Raw genomic sequence first — 13,262 nt, 5'->3', positions numbered from 1 at the left:
GAATGACTTTATGTAACTTTCCCAGTCTCCTAAGTGAGAATTTCCAAGGCATCTGGAGTTGCTCAGGCCAAGATACTTGTCTATCTGGTTTGATGACTCCAGCCCTGACTAAATACAGTAGGATGTCCCACTATAAAGAGGAAAGCTCAGGCTGATACACCAATGGAAAAATACCTGAATCATAGACAATGCTGTGGAATGCTGCTTGATGAAATGGTGCCAGCTGAGGTAACAAGCAGTTTCCATTTGCTAAATAAAGAGTAAACATCCCCGAAGAGTTAGCTATGAGTATTTGGAAAGATAAGGCTTAAGTTATTTCAGGTCTGTCATCACCCAGCAAGCCTCAGGGAAATCTCTTTGGCTGAAAGTAGGGATGTTCTCCACCCAACACGTACACAGCCTCTTACATCCTCTCCTGGTTCCTCATCTCATGAATTCCTAGATTATGTCATGAACCAGCTGCTTGAGTGTCGATTTCTAATGTAAACCATAAAAAAGAAAATTATAAAGAACAAAACCAAGCAAAACCAAAACAGTCACAAAACTACTAAAATTCAAATCCAAATCTAATTCTAAAACCTATTTTTTTCATTCTGTCTTGATGCATCAATAAGTACCTGAACTTGACTTTAGTAGTGGAAAGATTTTACTGTGAGCAACAATTTACAATGTTAAGGATTCATATGTGCTTCATTTCTGAATATGATATCTACTAATATATCTTTTGAAGGAAAAGCTCTTACTGAATCGTCTTATCTTTTCCAAACAGGCACAATTTTTTGCTTTGTCTTCAATTTCAAATTCTTTCTTTTATTCCTTCTTAGTCTCAAAATGACTCAGGTTTCCAGATGGAGCTGGAGTTGAAATCAAATTTTAAATTAGGATAAAGATAGAACTTGCTATTTCCACACTATTTCCAGCCAAAAATTTCCTTAAGCAATTTTTCTTAGCAAAAAGAGAAAAAGGAGCCCTTTATACTTCAATACAAATACACACACACACACACACATATATAGCATACATTTATTTTTAATTTTATCTTTTGTATTAGCTGAAGGATGAGAGTAATAATAGAGTCAGACAGAGTATTAATTAAAAGAGAAATTTAGATCCAAGTCAAGTTGTGGGAACCCAAGGATGGGATAGTTGAGTTTCGATGTAGAAAACAGAAGTCCTTCTGGGCTCAAAGAGAAGATAGATAGGACCGTAATTGTGGTAAAGGTGACAGATGATTTCAACAATTATTAGAATCATTCATGAATATGCTGAAAACACAAAGACTGGTGTTCATATTCTTCTGGTAGTAACCATGTTGACAGCAAGCACAGCATCAAGAATAGCTGCCTTTGATTGAGCACCTTATGTCTTTTAAGTAGGAGTTGATCAGCCCATAATAACGACTTGACTATACTGATTTGAAGTCAACCAAGGTGAATGACACTTTTTAGGTTCAGAGTGGGAAATATGTAAATTCATCATCAAAATTGTATTTATTTGAACACATAAAGCTTGTGGTTTGCAAATGAATGGAGGGACAAGAAAACTAACATGGCATGGACTTCTGAAATGAACGAGCTAAGGAACGGAGAAATGGTTCCTGTCTTTCCAAGTCCAGCCTGCCTTTGTTTACTTCAGTCTCACACAATCACTTAAAGCTAGTGGACAGGGGGAGGCAAGAACTTTGCAGCTTATACTGGTCTGCAACATTTTGAGGTAGGAAAAAGCTTCAGGAGAGCACCTTGGTGAGACAGAAAGAGTTCAGTCAAGCTGTCAAGGCTTCCAGATTCTGGGTTTGATTCTTTTCACTTAGCTACCATATGTGACATAGAACATGTGAAAAAAAAAAAAAACTCTTTGGGCATTAGTTCATCTGTTTAAAAAAATTGTAAAGTGCATTCCAAACCCTAAAACCCTATAAAAATGTGACATACTTGGTAAGCTTTCATGCCTTTGCCACTCCATACTTTATGACTTATTTTTTCTGTTACACAGTTTCATGTGGGTTTCTGTACAGAATCCATCCATCACACACAGATACACACACACACACACACACACTATAGTTCTATTCATTTCCCACCACATAATAAAGTAGCCAAAATTCTTAAGTATTTATTTAGTTGCTATGTTCACACACAATGAAAATGGCAGAAAATTTGGACACTTTTGAATCTGAAGTTGAAACCAAGCATAACCCTGTTCCTCCCATGCTCGGCACTGACACCACCTAGCATAATGTAAAGGCCCGTTTGTGTGCCCTGCCTCCTCTTTGTAGAAAAGTTGAAATCTCCCAGGCTTCCTTGAGTCACAAAGGAGCAGGTTCAAGCAGTTAATTTGTAAAGGAGCTCTATTTAACTGGCTTAAAAAATGTAAGTGCTTACAAATCAACAAATTCTAAATACAAGAGAAACTAAGCTAAATAAATTTCAGGTTCATGTGAACTGGGAAATAGTGAATATTAAATTAATGCCTGATATGACTGTGTAAGTTTGTTAATCTAATTAGTATAGACATACCTTAGAATCATCAACCTTAAGTATAACACATCTTATTATGCCAAAGTTTCAGTTCAGTTCAGTTCAGTCACTCAGTCGTGTCCGATTCTTTGCGACCCCATGAATCACAGCACACCAGGCCTCCCTGTCCATCACCAACTCCCGGAGTTCACTCAAACTCATGTCCATCAAGTCGGTGATGCCATCCAGCCATCTCATTCTCTGTCGTCCCCATCTCCTCCCACCCCCAATCCCTCCTAGCATCAGACTCTCTTCCAGTTTAATATAAGCTAAATAAAATCTTGTTTTATCTGTTACAAATTTGTCAGCAAGGGAAAGTGACTTGATATGAAGAAATTTTAAGGAAAAAAAAATACAAATAAGAGCTTTAGGTGAACTTTTTGGGAATAGCTTTAGGAATGTCTGCTGCTGCTGCTGCTGCTGCTGCTGCTGCTGCTGCTGCTGCTAAGTCACTTCAGTCGTGTCCGACTCTGTGTGACCCCATAGACGGAAGCCCAACAGGCTCCCCCGTCTCTGGGATTCTCCAGGCAAGAACACTGGAGTGGGTTGCCATTTCCTTCTCCAATGTGTGAAAGTGAAAAGTGAAAGTGAGGTCAGTCAGTCACGTCTGACCCTTAGCGACCCCACAGACTGCAGCCTACCAGGCTCCTCCATCCATGGGATTTTCTAGGCAAGAGTCTAGGAATGTCTATTTAAGAATAATCTCTTCAAGTATTTGACAACTTAAAATTTAGAGCTGTGCTAAATAAAGTTACATGAAGGATGTTTATTGAAAAATGAAGCCATTGCTAAATAAAATAAGATACTGAAACATTAATCACTGGACACTGGCTTCCTTTTACAAAGAAAGAAAAATACATTAATAAATGTGTCCGGTGCTACACTAAATTGGTTAACATAAATCCAAATAATAATTTCTTAAAAGAAAATGTTCTTCTTATTTTCTGTAAGAAGAACATTTTTTAAGAAATTATTATTTGGATTTATGTTTACCAATTTGTAATATAGAGTGCTAATAAAGGATAGCTCACGGTTGCTTAAGGAAAGTAGGATGTATCTTTTCAGTGAAGAAGGCATGAGAAATGGGATCTATTATTAAGGGAAAAGGTAGGTTTTTGTGGGGTGATTTTTCAGATGGTAAAATAAAGTGATGGTACAGAAAGTGAAAAGGGACCCTTTTGTAGAAAAGGGACCCTAACAGTTTTGTGCATGGCCAGGATAGGCAAAATTTAAAATAAGTTTAATTGAGTAAATAAATTTTAAAAAATAAGGTGGTACAAAACTTGAATTTGGGCTTTTATCTCCATAAAGAGGACAAGATTTTTTTTAATATTGAATTGCCTTTGATAACAGATTTTAAGTTCTTTACCTTTTAAGTGATCTGCTCTGTATTTGCCTTTTAAATCTTGTATTATTACTTTACCTCCGTGGATAACCGTCTCATAGTGACCTGTGATCCTACCTGACTGAGTGTTCTAAGCCCTTTTAGTTATTTTTATGATAAAACTTCTCAAGTCAAATCATAATGAAGCTTCTTTGACATTTAGCTAACTTTGGGATGCTTCAGAGGGTCCCTGAAACATCACAAAGGGAAGTATTAAATTCAATAGATTGGCAGGTTAAATTACATGCTGTTATTGTTCTTCAGTCACTAAGTCATGTCTGACTCTGAGACCCCATCAACTGCAGCACACCAGACTTCCCTACCTTCTCCATCACTGGTCATAGCAAACACCCTCTTCCAACAATGCAAGAGACAACTCGACACATGGACATCACCAGATGGTCAATACTAAAATCAGATTGATTATATTCTTTACAGCCAAAGATAGAGATGCTCTATACAGTTAGAAAAAACAGGACCTTGAGCTGACTATAGCTCAGATCATCAGCTCCTGATTGTAAAATTCAGATTTAAATTGAAGACAGTAGGGAAAACCAATAGGCCTTTCAGGTATAACCTAAATCAAATCCCTTATGTTTACACATGGAGATGACAAATAGATTCAAGGGATTAGATCTTGTAGACAGAGTGTCTGAAGAACTATGGACAGAGTTTTGTAACATTTTACAGGGGGTGGTGACCAAAAGCATCCACAAGAAAAAGAAATGCAAGAAGGCAAAGTTGTTGTCTGAGGAGGCCTTACAAATAGCTGAGAAAAGAAGAGACGCGAAAGGCAAAAGAGAAAGGGAAAGATATACCCAACTGAATGCAGAGTTTCAAAGAACAGCAAGGAAAACAAAGCAAAGAAACAGAGAAAATGATAGAATGGGAAAGACTAGACATCTATTCAAGAAAATTGGAGATGCCAAGGGGCTATTTCATGCAAAGAAGGCCACAATAAAGGACAGAAATGGCAAAGGCCTAACAGAAGCAGAAGAGATGGAAAGAATACACAGAAGAACTATAAAATGGTCTTAATGATCTGGATAACCACAATGGTATGACCACTCACCTAGATTTAGACATCCTGCAATATGAAGTCAAGTGAGCCTCAGGAAGCATTAACACAAACAAAGCTAGGGAAGGTGATGGAATTTCAGCTGAGCTATTTCAAATCTTAAAAGATGATGCATCTGCAGACAAATGGATAAGAAAGCTTTGGTACATATACACAATGGAGTATTATTCAGCCATTAAAAAGAATACATTTGAATCAGTTCTAATGAGGTGGATGAAACTGGAGCCTATTATACAGAGTGAAGTAAGCCAGAAAGAAAAACACCAATACAGCATACTAACGCATATATATGGAATTTAGAAAGATGCAAATGACAACCCTGTATACGAGACAGCAAAAGAGACACAGATGTATAGATCAGTCTTTGGGACTCTGTGGGAGAGGGTGAGGGTGGGATGATTTGGGAGAATGGCATTGAAACACGTATGTTGTCATATGTGAAATGAATCACTAGTTCAGGGTCAATGCATGTTATAGGATGCTCGGGGCTGGCATGCGGTGATGACCCAGAGGGAGGATAAAGGGAGGAGGGAGGTGGGAGGGAGGTTCAGGAGGGGGAACTTATGTAAACCCGGGGCGAATTCATATCAATGTATGGCAAAACCAACCAATATAATATTGTAAAATAATTTGCCTCCAATAAAAAATTAATTAATTAAAAAAAAATAAATAAATAAATAAATCTTCAAGGAGATAAAATTTCAAGCTTTAAAAAAAAAAAAGATGATGCAGTGAAAGTGCTGCACTCAATATGCCAGGAAATTTGGAAAACTCATCAATGACAACAGGACTGGAAAAGGTCAGTTTTCAATCTAATCACAAAGAAATTAAATGCCAAAGAATATTAGAGACTACCATACAATTGCACTCAACTCACATGCTAGCAAGATTATGCTCAAAATCCTTTAAGTTAGGCTTCAGCAGTACATGAACCAAGAACTTCCAGATGTATAAGCTGGATTTAGAAACATCAGAGGAACCAAAGATCAAATTTCCAACATTTGTTGGTTCATAGAAAAAGCAAGGGAAGTCCAAAAAAAAAATCTACTTCTGTTTCATTGACTACACTAAAGCCTTTGTGTGAATCAAACTGTGTAAATTACATGGGAAGTATCAAATGAGTAATAAATCTTCTTAGGTTATGTCATATGGTAAATATTATTACTAAAATAGATTCTCTAAAAATTATATGGAACTCCTAACATTCTGGTATGTCCTGCTAAAATGTCGATCATAATTCTAGTTATTATCTGCAAGTGTTTTATGTCACAGCAATAACCAAGTTACTTTGTCAATTGTATTGTAATCAGATTTTAAACATGCCTTAAACTTTTTGTCATTATAGAACATTCATGGTTTCACTCTAATGCCTTTGAAAAATGCTTTCTCTTCAAGAAGATTTAAAGAAGGACTTTCAGATAAATACAAGTATCTGACCTTCAGATTGTAATTCTGAACTAGGTAAGATATCAGAGAATTCTAGTAGAAAACCTGATGATTTCATAAGATATAAACAAAAGGATTAAATGAACTTTATCATTTTATGGTTTCTGCAAGAATACAGAAGAACTGTACAAAAAATGACCCAGATAACCATGATGGTGTGGTCACTCACCCAGAACCAGATATTCTGGAATACGAAGTCAAGTGGGCCTTAGGAAGCATTGCTGCCAATAAAGTTAGTGGAGTGATGGAATTCCAGCAGAACTATTTCAAATCCTAAAACAGGATGCTATTGAAGTACTTCACTCAATATGTCAGCAAATTTGGAAAACCAAGCAGTGGCCACAGGACTGGAAAAGGTCAGTCTTCATTCCATTTCCCAAGAAGGGAAGTACTAAAGAACATTCAAACCACCAGACAATTGCACTCATCTACCACACTAGTAAGGTTATACACAAAATCCTTCATGCTAGGCATCAACATTACTTGAACGAAGAACTTCCAGATGCTCAAGCTAGGCTTAGAAAAGGCCAAAGGAACCAGAATTGCCAACATTCGCTGAATCATAGAGAAAGCAAGGGAACTCCAGAAAAACATCTATCTCTGTTTTCATTGATTACACTAAAGCTTTTGACTGTGTGGATCATAACAAACTGTGGAAAATTCTTAAAGAAATGGGAATAACAGACCATCTTACCTGTCTCCTGAGAAACCTGTATGCAAGTCAAGAAGCAACAGTTAGAACATAGTATGAACAACTAACTGGCTCAGGACTGAGAAAGGAGTTCAAGGCTCTTTACTGTCACCCTGTTTATTTTAAATGCAGAGCACATAATGTAAAATGCTGGGCTGGAAGAGCAAAATTGCTGGGAGAGATATCAACAACCTCAGATATGCAGATGATACCACTCTAATGGCAGAAAACAAAGAGAAAATGAAGAACCTCTTAATGAGGGTGAAGGAGGAGAGCAAAAAAGCTAACTTAAAACTCAATATTAAGAAAACTAAAATCATAGCCCTCTGATGTCCCCTCGCAATAACTAGTAGATCTGATCACATGGACCACAGCCGAATGTGGTCCACTGGAGAAGGGAATGGCAAACCACTTCAGTATACTTGCCTTGAGAACCCCAGGAAAAGTATCAAAGGGCAAAATGATAGGCTACTGAATGAGGAATTCCCCAGGTCGATAGGTGCCCAGTATGCTACTGGAGCTCAGTGGAGAAATAATTCTAGAAGGAATAAAGGGATGGAGAAAAAGCAAAACCAAAACCAATACCCAGTTGTGGATGTGACCGGATAGAAGCAAGGTCTGGTGCTGTAAAGAGCAATATTGCATAGGAACCTGGACTGTTAGGTCCATGAATCAAGGCAAATTGGAAGTGGTCAAACAGGAGATGGCAAGAGTGAACATAGACATTCTAGGAATCAGTGAATTAAAATGGACTGGAATGGGTGAATTTAACTCAGATGACCATTATATCTACTACTGTGGGCAGGAATCCCTTAGAAGAAATGGAGTAGCCATCATGGTCAACAAAAGAGTCTGAAATGCAGTACTTGGATGCAATCTTAAAAACGAAGGAATGATTTCTGTTCATTTCCAAGGCAAACCATTCAATATTACAGTAATCCAGGCCTATGCCCCAACCAGTAACGCTGAAGAAGCCGAAGTTGAATGGTTCTATGAAGACCTACAAGACCTTTTAGAACTAACACCCAAAAAAGATGTCCTTTTCATTATAGGGGACTGGAATGCAAAAGTAGGAAGTCAAGAAACACCTGGAGTAACAGGCAAATTTGGCCTTGAAGCACGGAATGAAGCAGGGCAAAGGCTAATAGCAAACACCCTCTTCCAACAACACAAGACTCTACACATGGACATCACCAGATGGTCAACACTGAAATCAGATTGATTATATTCTTGGCAACCAAAGATGGAGAAGCTGTATATAGTTAGCAAAAACAAGACCAGGAGCTGACTGTGGCTCAGATCATGAACTCCTTATTGCCAAATTCAGACTTAAATTGAAGAAAGTAGGGAAAACCACTAGACCATTCAGATATGACCTCAATCAAATCCCTTATGATTATACAGTGGAAGTGAGAAATAGATTTAAGGGACTAGATCTGATTGATAGAGTGCCTGATGAATTCTGGATGGAGGTTCGTGACATTGTACAGGAGACAGGGACCAAGACCATCCCCGTGGAAAAGAAATGCAAAACAGCAAAATGGCTGTCTGAGGAGGCCTTACAAATAGCTGTGAAAAGAAGAGAGGTGAAAAGCAAAGGAGAAAAGGAAAGATATAAGCATCTGAATGCAGAGTTCCAAAGAATAGCAAGGAGAGATAAGAAAGCCTTCCTCAGTGATCAATGCAAAGAAATAGAGGAAAACAACAGAATAGGAAAAACAGGAGACCTCTTCAAGAAAATTAGAGATTCCAAGGGAACATTTCATGCAAAGATGGGCTCGATAAAGGACAGAAATGGTATGGACCTAACAGAAGCAGAAGATATTAAGAAGAGGTGGCAGGAATACACAGAAGAACTGTACAAAAAAGATCTTCACGACCAAGATAGTCACGATAACGTGATCACTGACCTAGAGCCAGACATCTTGGAATATGAAGTCAAGTGGGCCTTAGAAAGCATCACCACAAACAAAGCTAGTGGAGCTGATCAAATTCCAGATGCGCTATTTCAAGTCTTGAAAGATGATGCTGTGAAAGTGCTGCACTCAATATGCCAGCAGATATGGAAAACTCAGCAGTGGCCACAGGACTGGAAAAGGTCAGTCTTCATTCCAATCCCAAAGAAAGGCAATGCCAAAGAATGCTCAAACTACCGCACAATTGCACTCATCTCACATGCTAGTAAAGTCATGCTCAAAATTCTCCAAGCCAGGCTTCAGCAATATGTGAAACGGGAACTCCCAGATGTTCAAGCAGGTTTTAGAAAGGGCAGAGGCACCAGAGATCAAATTGCCAATATCCGCTGGATCATGGAGAAAGCAAGAGAGTTCCAGAAAAACATCTATTTCTTCTTCATTGACTATGCCAAAGCCTTTGACTGTGTAGATCACAATAAACTGTGGAACATTCTGAAAGAGATGGGAATACCAGACCACCTGACCTGCCTCCTGAGAAACCTGTATGCAGGTCAGGAAGCAACAGTCAGAACTGTACATGGAACAACAGACTGGTTCCAAATAGGAAAATGAGTACGTCAAGGTTGTATATTGCTACCTTTGCTTATTTAACTTATATGCAGAGTACATCATGAGGAATGCTGGGCTGGAAGAAGCACAAGCTGGAATCAAGATTGCCAGGAGAAATATCAATAACCTCAAATATGCAGATGACACTACCCTTATGGCAGAAAGTGAAGAGGAACTCAAAAGCCTCTTGATGAAAGTTAAAGAGGAGAGTGAAAAGGTTGGCTTGAAGCTCAACATTCAGAAAATAAAGATCATGGCGTCTGGTCCCATCACTTCATGGGAAATAGATGGAAAAACAGTGGAAACAGTATCAGACTTTATTTTTTGGGGCTCCAAAATCACTGCAGATGCTGATTGCAGCCATGAAATTAAAAGACACTTACTCCTTGGAAGGAAAGTTATGACCAACCTTGATAGTATATTAAAAAGCAGAGACATCACTTTGCCAACAAAGGTCCGTCTAGCCAAGGCTATGGTTTTTCCCGTGGTCATGTATGGATGTGAGAGTTGGACTTTGAAGAAAGCTGATCGCCGAAGAATTGATGCTTTTGAACTGTGGTGTAGGAGAAGACTCTTGAGAGTCCCTTTTACTGCAAGGAGATCCAACCAGTCCATTCTAAAGGAGATCAATCCTGGGTGTTCATTGGAAGGACTGATGCTAAAGCTGAAACTGCAATACTTTGGCCACCTCATGTGAAGAGTTGACTCACTGGAAAAGAGTCTGATGCTAGGAAAGGTTGGGGGCAGGAGGAGAAGGGGACGACAGAGAATGAGATGGCTGGATGGCATCACCGACTCTGTGGACATGAGTTTGAGTGAACTCCCGGAGTTGGTGATGGACAGGGAGGCCTGGCGTGCTGTGATTCATGGGGTCGCGGAGAGTCAGACACGACTGAGCAACTGAACTGAACTGAACTGAAAATCATAGCATCCAGTCCCATTACTTCATGGCAAATAGAAGGGTAAAAGGTGGAAGCAGTGACATATTTCCTCTTCTTGGGCTTAAGATCACAACAGATGGTGACTACAGTCATGAAATTAGAAGATGATCACTTTTTGGCAGGAAAGCTATGACAAAACTAGACAGTGTGTTAAAAAAGCAAAGACATCACTTTGCTGACAAAGTTCCGTATGGTTAAGGCTATATGGTCTTTCCAGTAGTCATGTATGGACATGAGAGTTAGACTATAAAGAAAGCTGAGCACCGAAGAATTGATGCTTTTGAACTGTGGTGTTGGAGAAGACTCTTAAGAGTCCCTTGGACAGCAAGGAGATCCAACCAATCTATCCTAAAGGAAATCAGTCCTAAATATTCATTGGAAAGGATTGATGTTGAATCTGAAACTCCAATACTTTGGCCACCTTATGCGAAGAACTGACTCATTTTAAGACCCTGATGCTGGGAAAGATTGAAGGCAGGAGAAGGGGACGACAGAGGATGAGGTGGTTGGATGCCATCACCAGTTCAATGGACTTGAACTTGGGCAAACTCTGGGAAATGGTGAGGGACAGGAAAGCCTGGTGCGCTGCAGTCCATGGGATCACAAAGAGTTACTAGTGACTGAAAAACACCAACATCTGAAAAATTACTGATTTAAATTTGTGTTTTCCAACTGTAACGGAAACCTTCCCCTCAAAGTAACTATACAGTAATTTGGAAAATTATATATTTGTAAGCAAAACTGAAACATTTCTCTTTTCCTCTCTGTCTGCTCTTTCTACAGACAGGGAATGCTTAGGTTCCCAACAGCTTATTAGGTAAATTAGGAAGGCTATCTCACTTACAAGTACATACAATTTCAAGGTACTTTGGGGACCTTAAAAAGGGAGGAATTCACCTAGATCTGGAAAGCAAAATCTATTACAAGCCCTTGGTGTGGCTTTCCCAGACCTAAGAGGTCTTTTAAAATTTCAATTTGAGACTCCTTATAAAAGTTTCAGCAAGCAAAGAGCCTATATAATCAATTGTGTGTGTGTATGCTTGGTTGTGTACGACTCTTTGTGACCCCATGGACCTTAGACTGCCAGTCTTCTCTGTCCACTGAATTTTTCAGGCAAGAATACTGGAGTGGGTTGACATTTCCTCCTCCAGGGGATCTTCCTAACACAAGGATCTAACCTGAGTCTGCTGCATCTCTCGCATTGCCATGCAGATTATTTACCACCGTGCTACCTGGGAAGCCACAAGATCAAATACAGTTATATAAACCTTCAGGCCAAGTTTATTGAAACCAGATGTAAATTTGGTTCTCTCTCTTTGTTAAGAGAACACAGTTTTCTTGGAAGGCTGCTTTTAATAACAGACTATGCAAATTTCTTTGCCTTTAAGTGATTTATATTTGTTAAAATTCTCTGCTATTTTGGTAAGGTAAATAGGTATTATTTCAAAATGAAGTTTATCACACACGTAGATAAAGCTCATTCTACTTCCACAAAGATTAACCCCCTATGGCTTCCCTAGTGGCTCAGTGGTAAAGAATCCCTCTGCCATGCCAGAGATGCTGAAGACACAGGTTTGATCCCTGGGTCAGGAAGATCTCATGCAGAAGCATAGGGTAAAATAGGCCAAATAAGCCCATTCAGCACAACTGTTGACCTTGTGCTCTAGGGCTTGGAGCTTCAACCACTGAACCTAAAAACCAAAAGTACTGAGGCCTGAACACCCTACAGCCTGTGCTCTGCAACAAGAGAAGGCACCACAATGAAGAGCCCATGTCCTAGAGCTAGAAAGTGGCCCCCACTCAGTGCAACTAGAGGAAAACCCATGCAGGAATGAAGAACAGCAAAGACAAAATAAATTTTTTTAAAAAAGTCAAAATAGAGTAGCTGTGGTTCAGACATCCAAGGAAATAATTAGGTGACAATAGAGGTGTGATCTCTGACAAGTCCTTGTATTGTTAAGAACTTCAGTTTTCTGACCTCTGTCAGATTTGGGATGCCAAAAGCCATTCTCAAAACAATGGCTCCTGGCACCTGCTGACAACAATTTTATTTTTAAAGCTCTCCTCTTATAACTCTGCTCAGTTGGTAAAGAACCCGCCTGCAATGCAGGAGACACCAGTTTGATTTCTGGGTCAGGAAGATCTGCTGGAGCAGTGATAGACTACCCACTCCAGTATTCTTGGGCTTTCCTTGTGGCTTAACTGGTAAAGAATCTGCCTGCAATGGGGGAGACCTGCGTTCAATCCGTGGGTTGGGAAGCTCCCCTGGAGAAGGGAAAAGCTACCCACTCCAGTATTCTGGCCTGGAGAATTCCATGGACTATATATCCATGGAGTCACAAAGAGTTGGACACATCTAAGGGACTTTCATTTTCACTTTTCTTATAACTCTTATATGTTTAGACAATGAAGTTGCTAAAACCATACGTTAATAAAGAGAGAAAACCCTTGTATAACAACCAATAGCCACATTAATGAGTAAAACCTACATGGATGAGCCGAGACAATTGAGTACTGGGGTACAGGTCACCCGAGAGTATCAAGTCTACATTAGGATACATGCTTATTTTTCTAACAAGGGTGATCTCCCTTGTCTATTTGTATTCAGGTTGTCACTACAGCGACTACTTCTATTAATAACTGAGTCAAGATGGACTCATTCCACTGAACAGGATAACCCA

The sequence above is a fragment of the Moschus berezovskii genome, chromosome 17 (assembly GCF_049115385.1).
Source record: "Moschus berezovskii isolate FMDL1 chromosome 17, NW_MosBer_1.0, whole genome shotgun sequence".
Classification (NCBI taxonomy): Eukaryota; Metazoa; Chordata; class Mammalia; order Artiodactyla; family Moschidae; genus Moschus; species Moschus berezovskii.
This window is presented reverse-complemented; position numbering follows the sequence as displayed.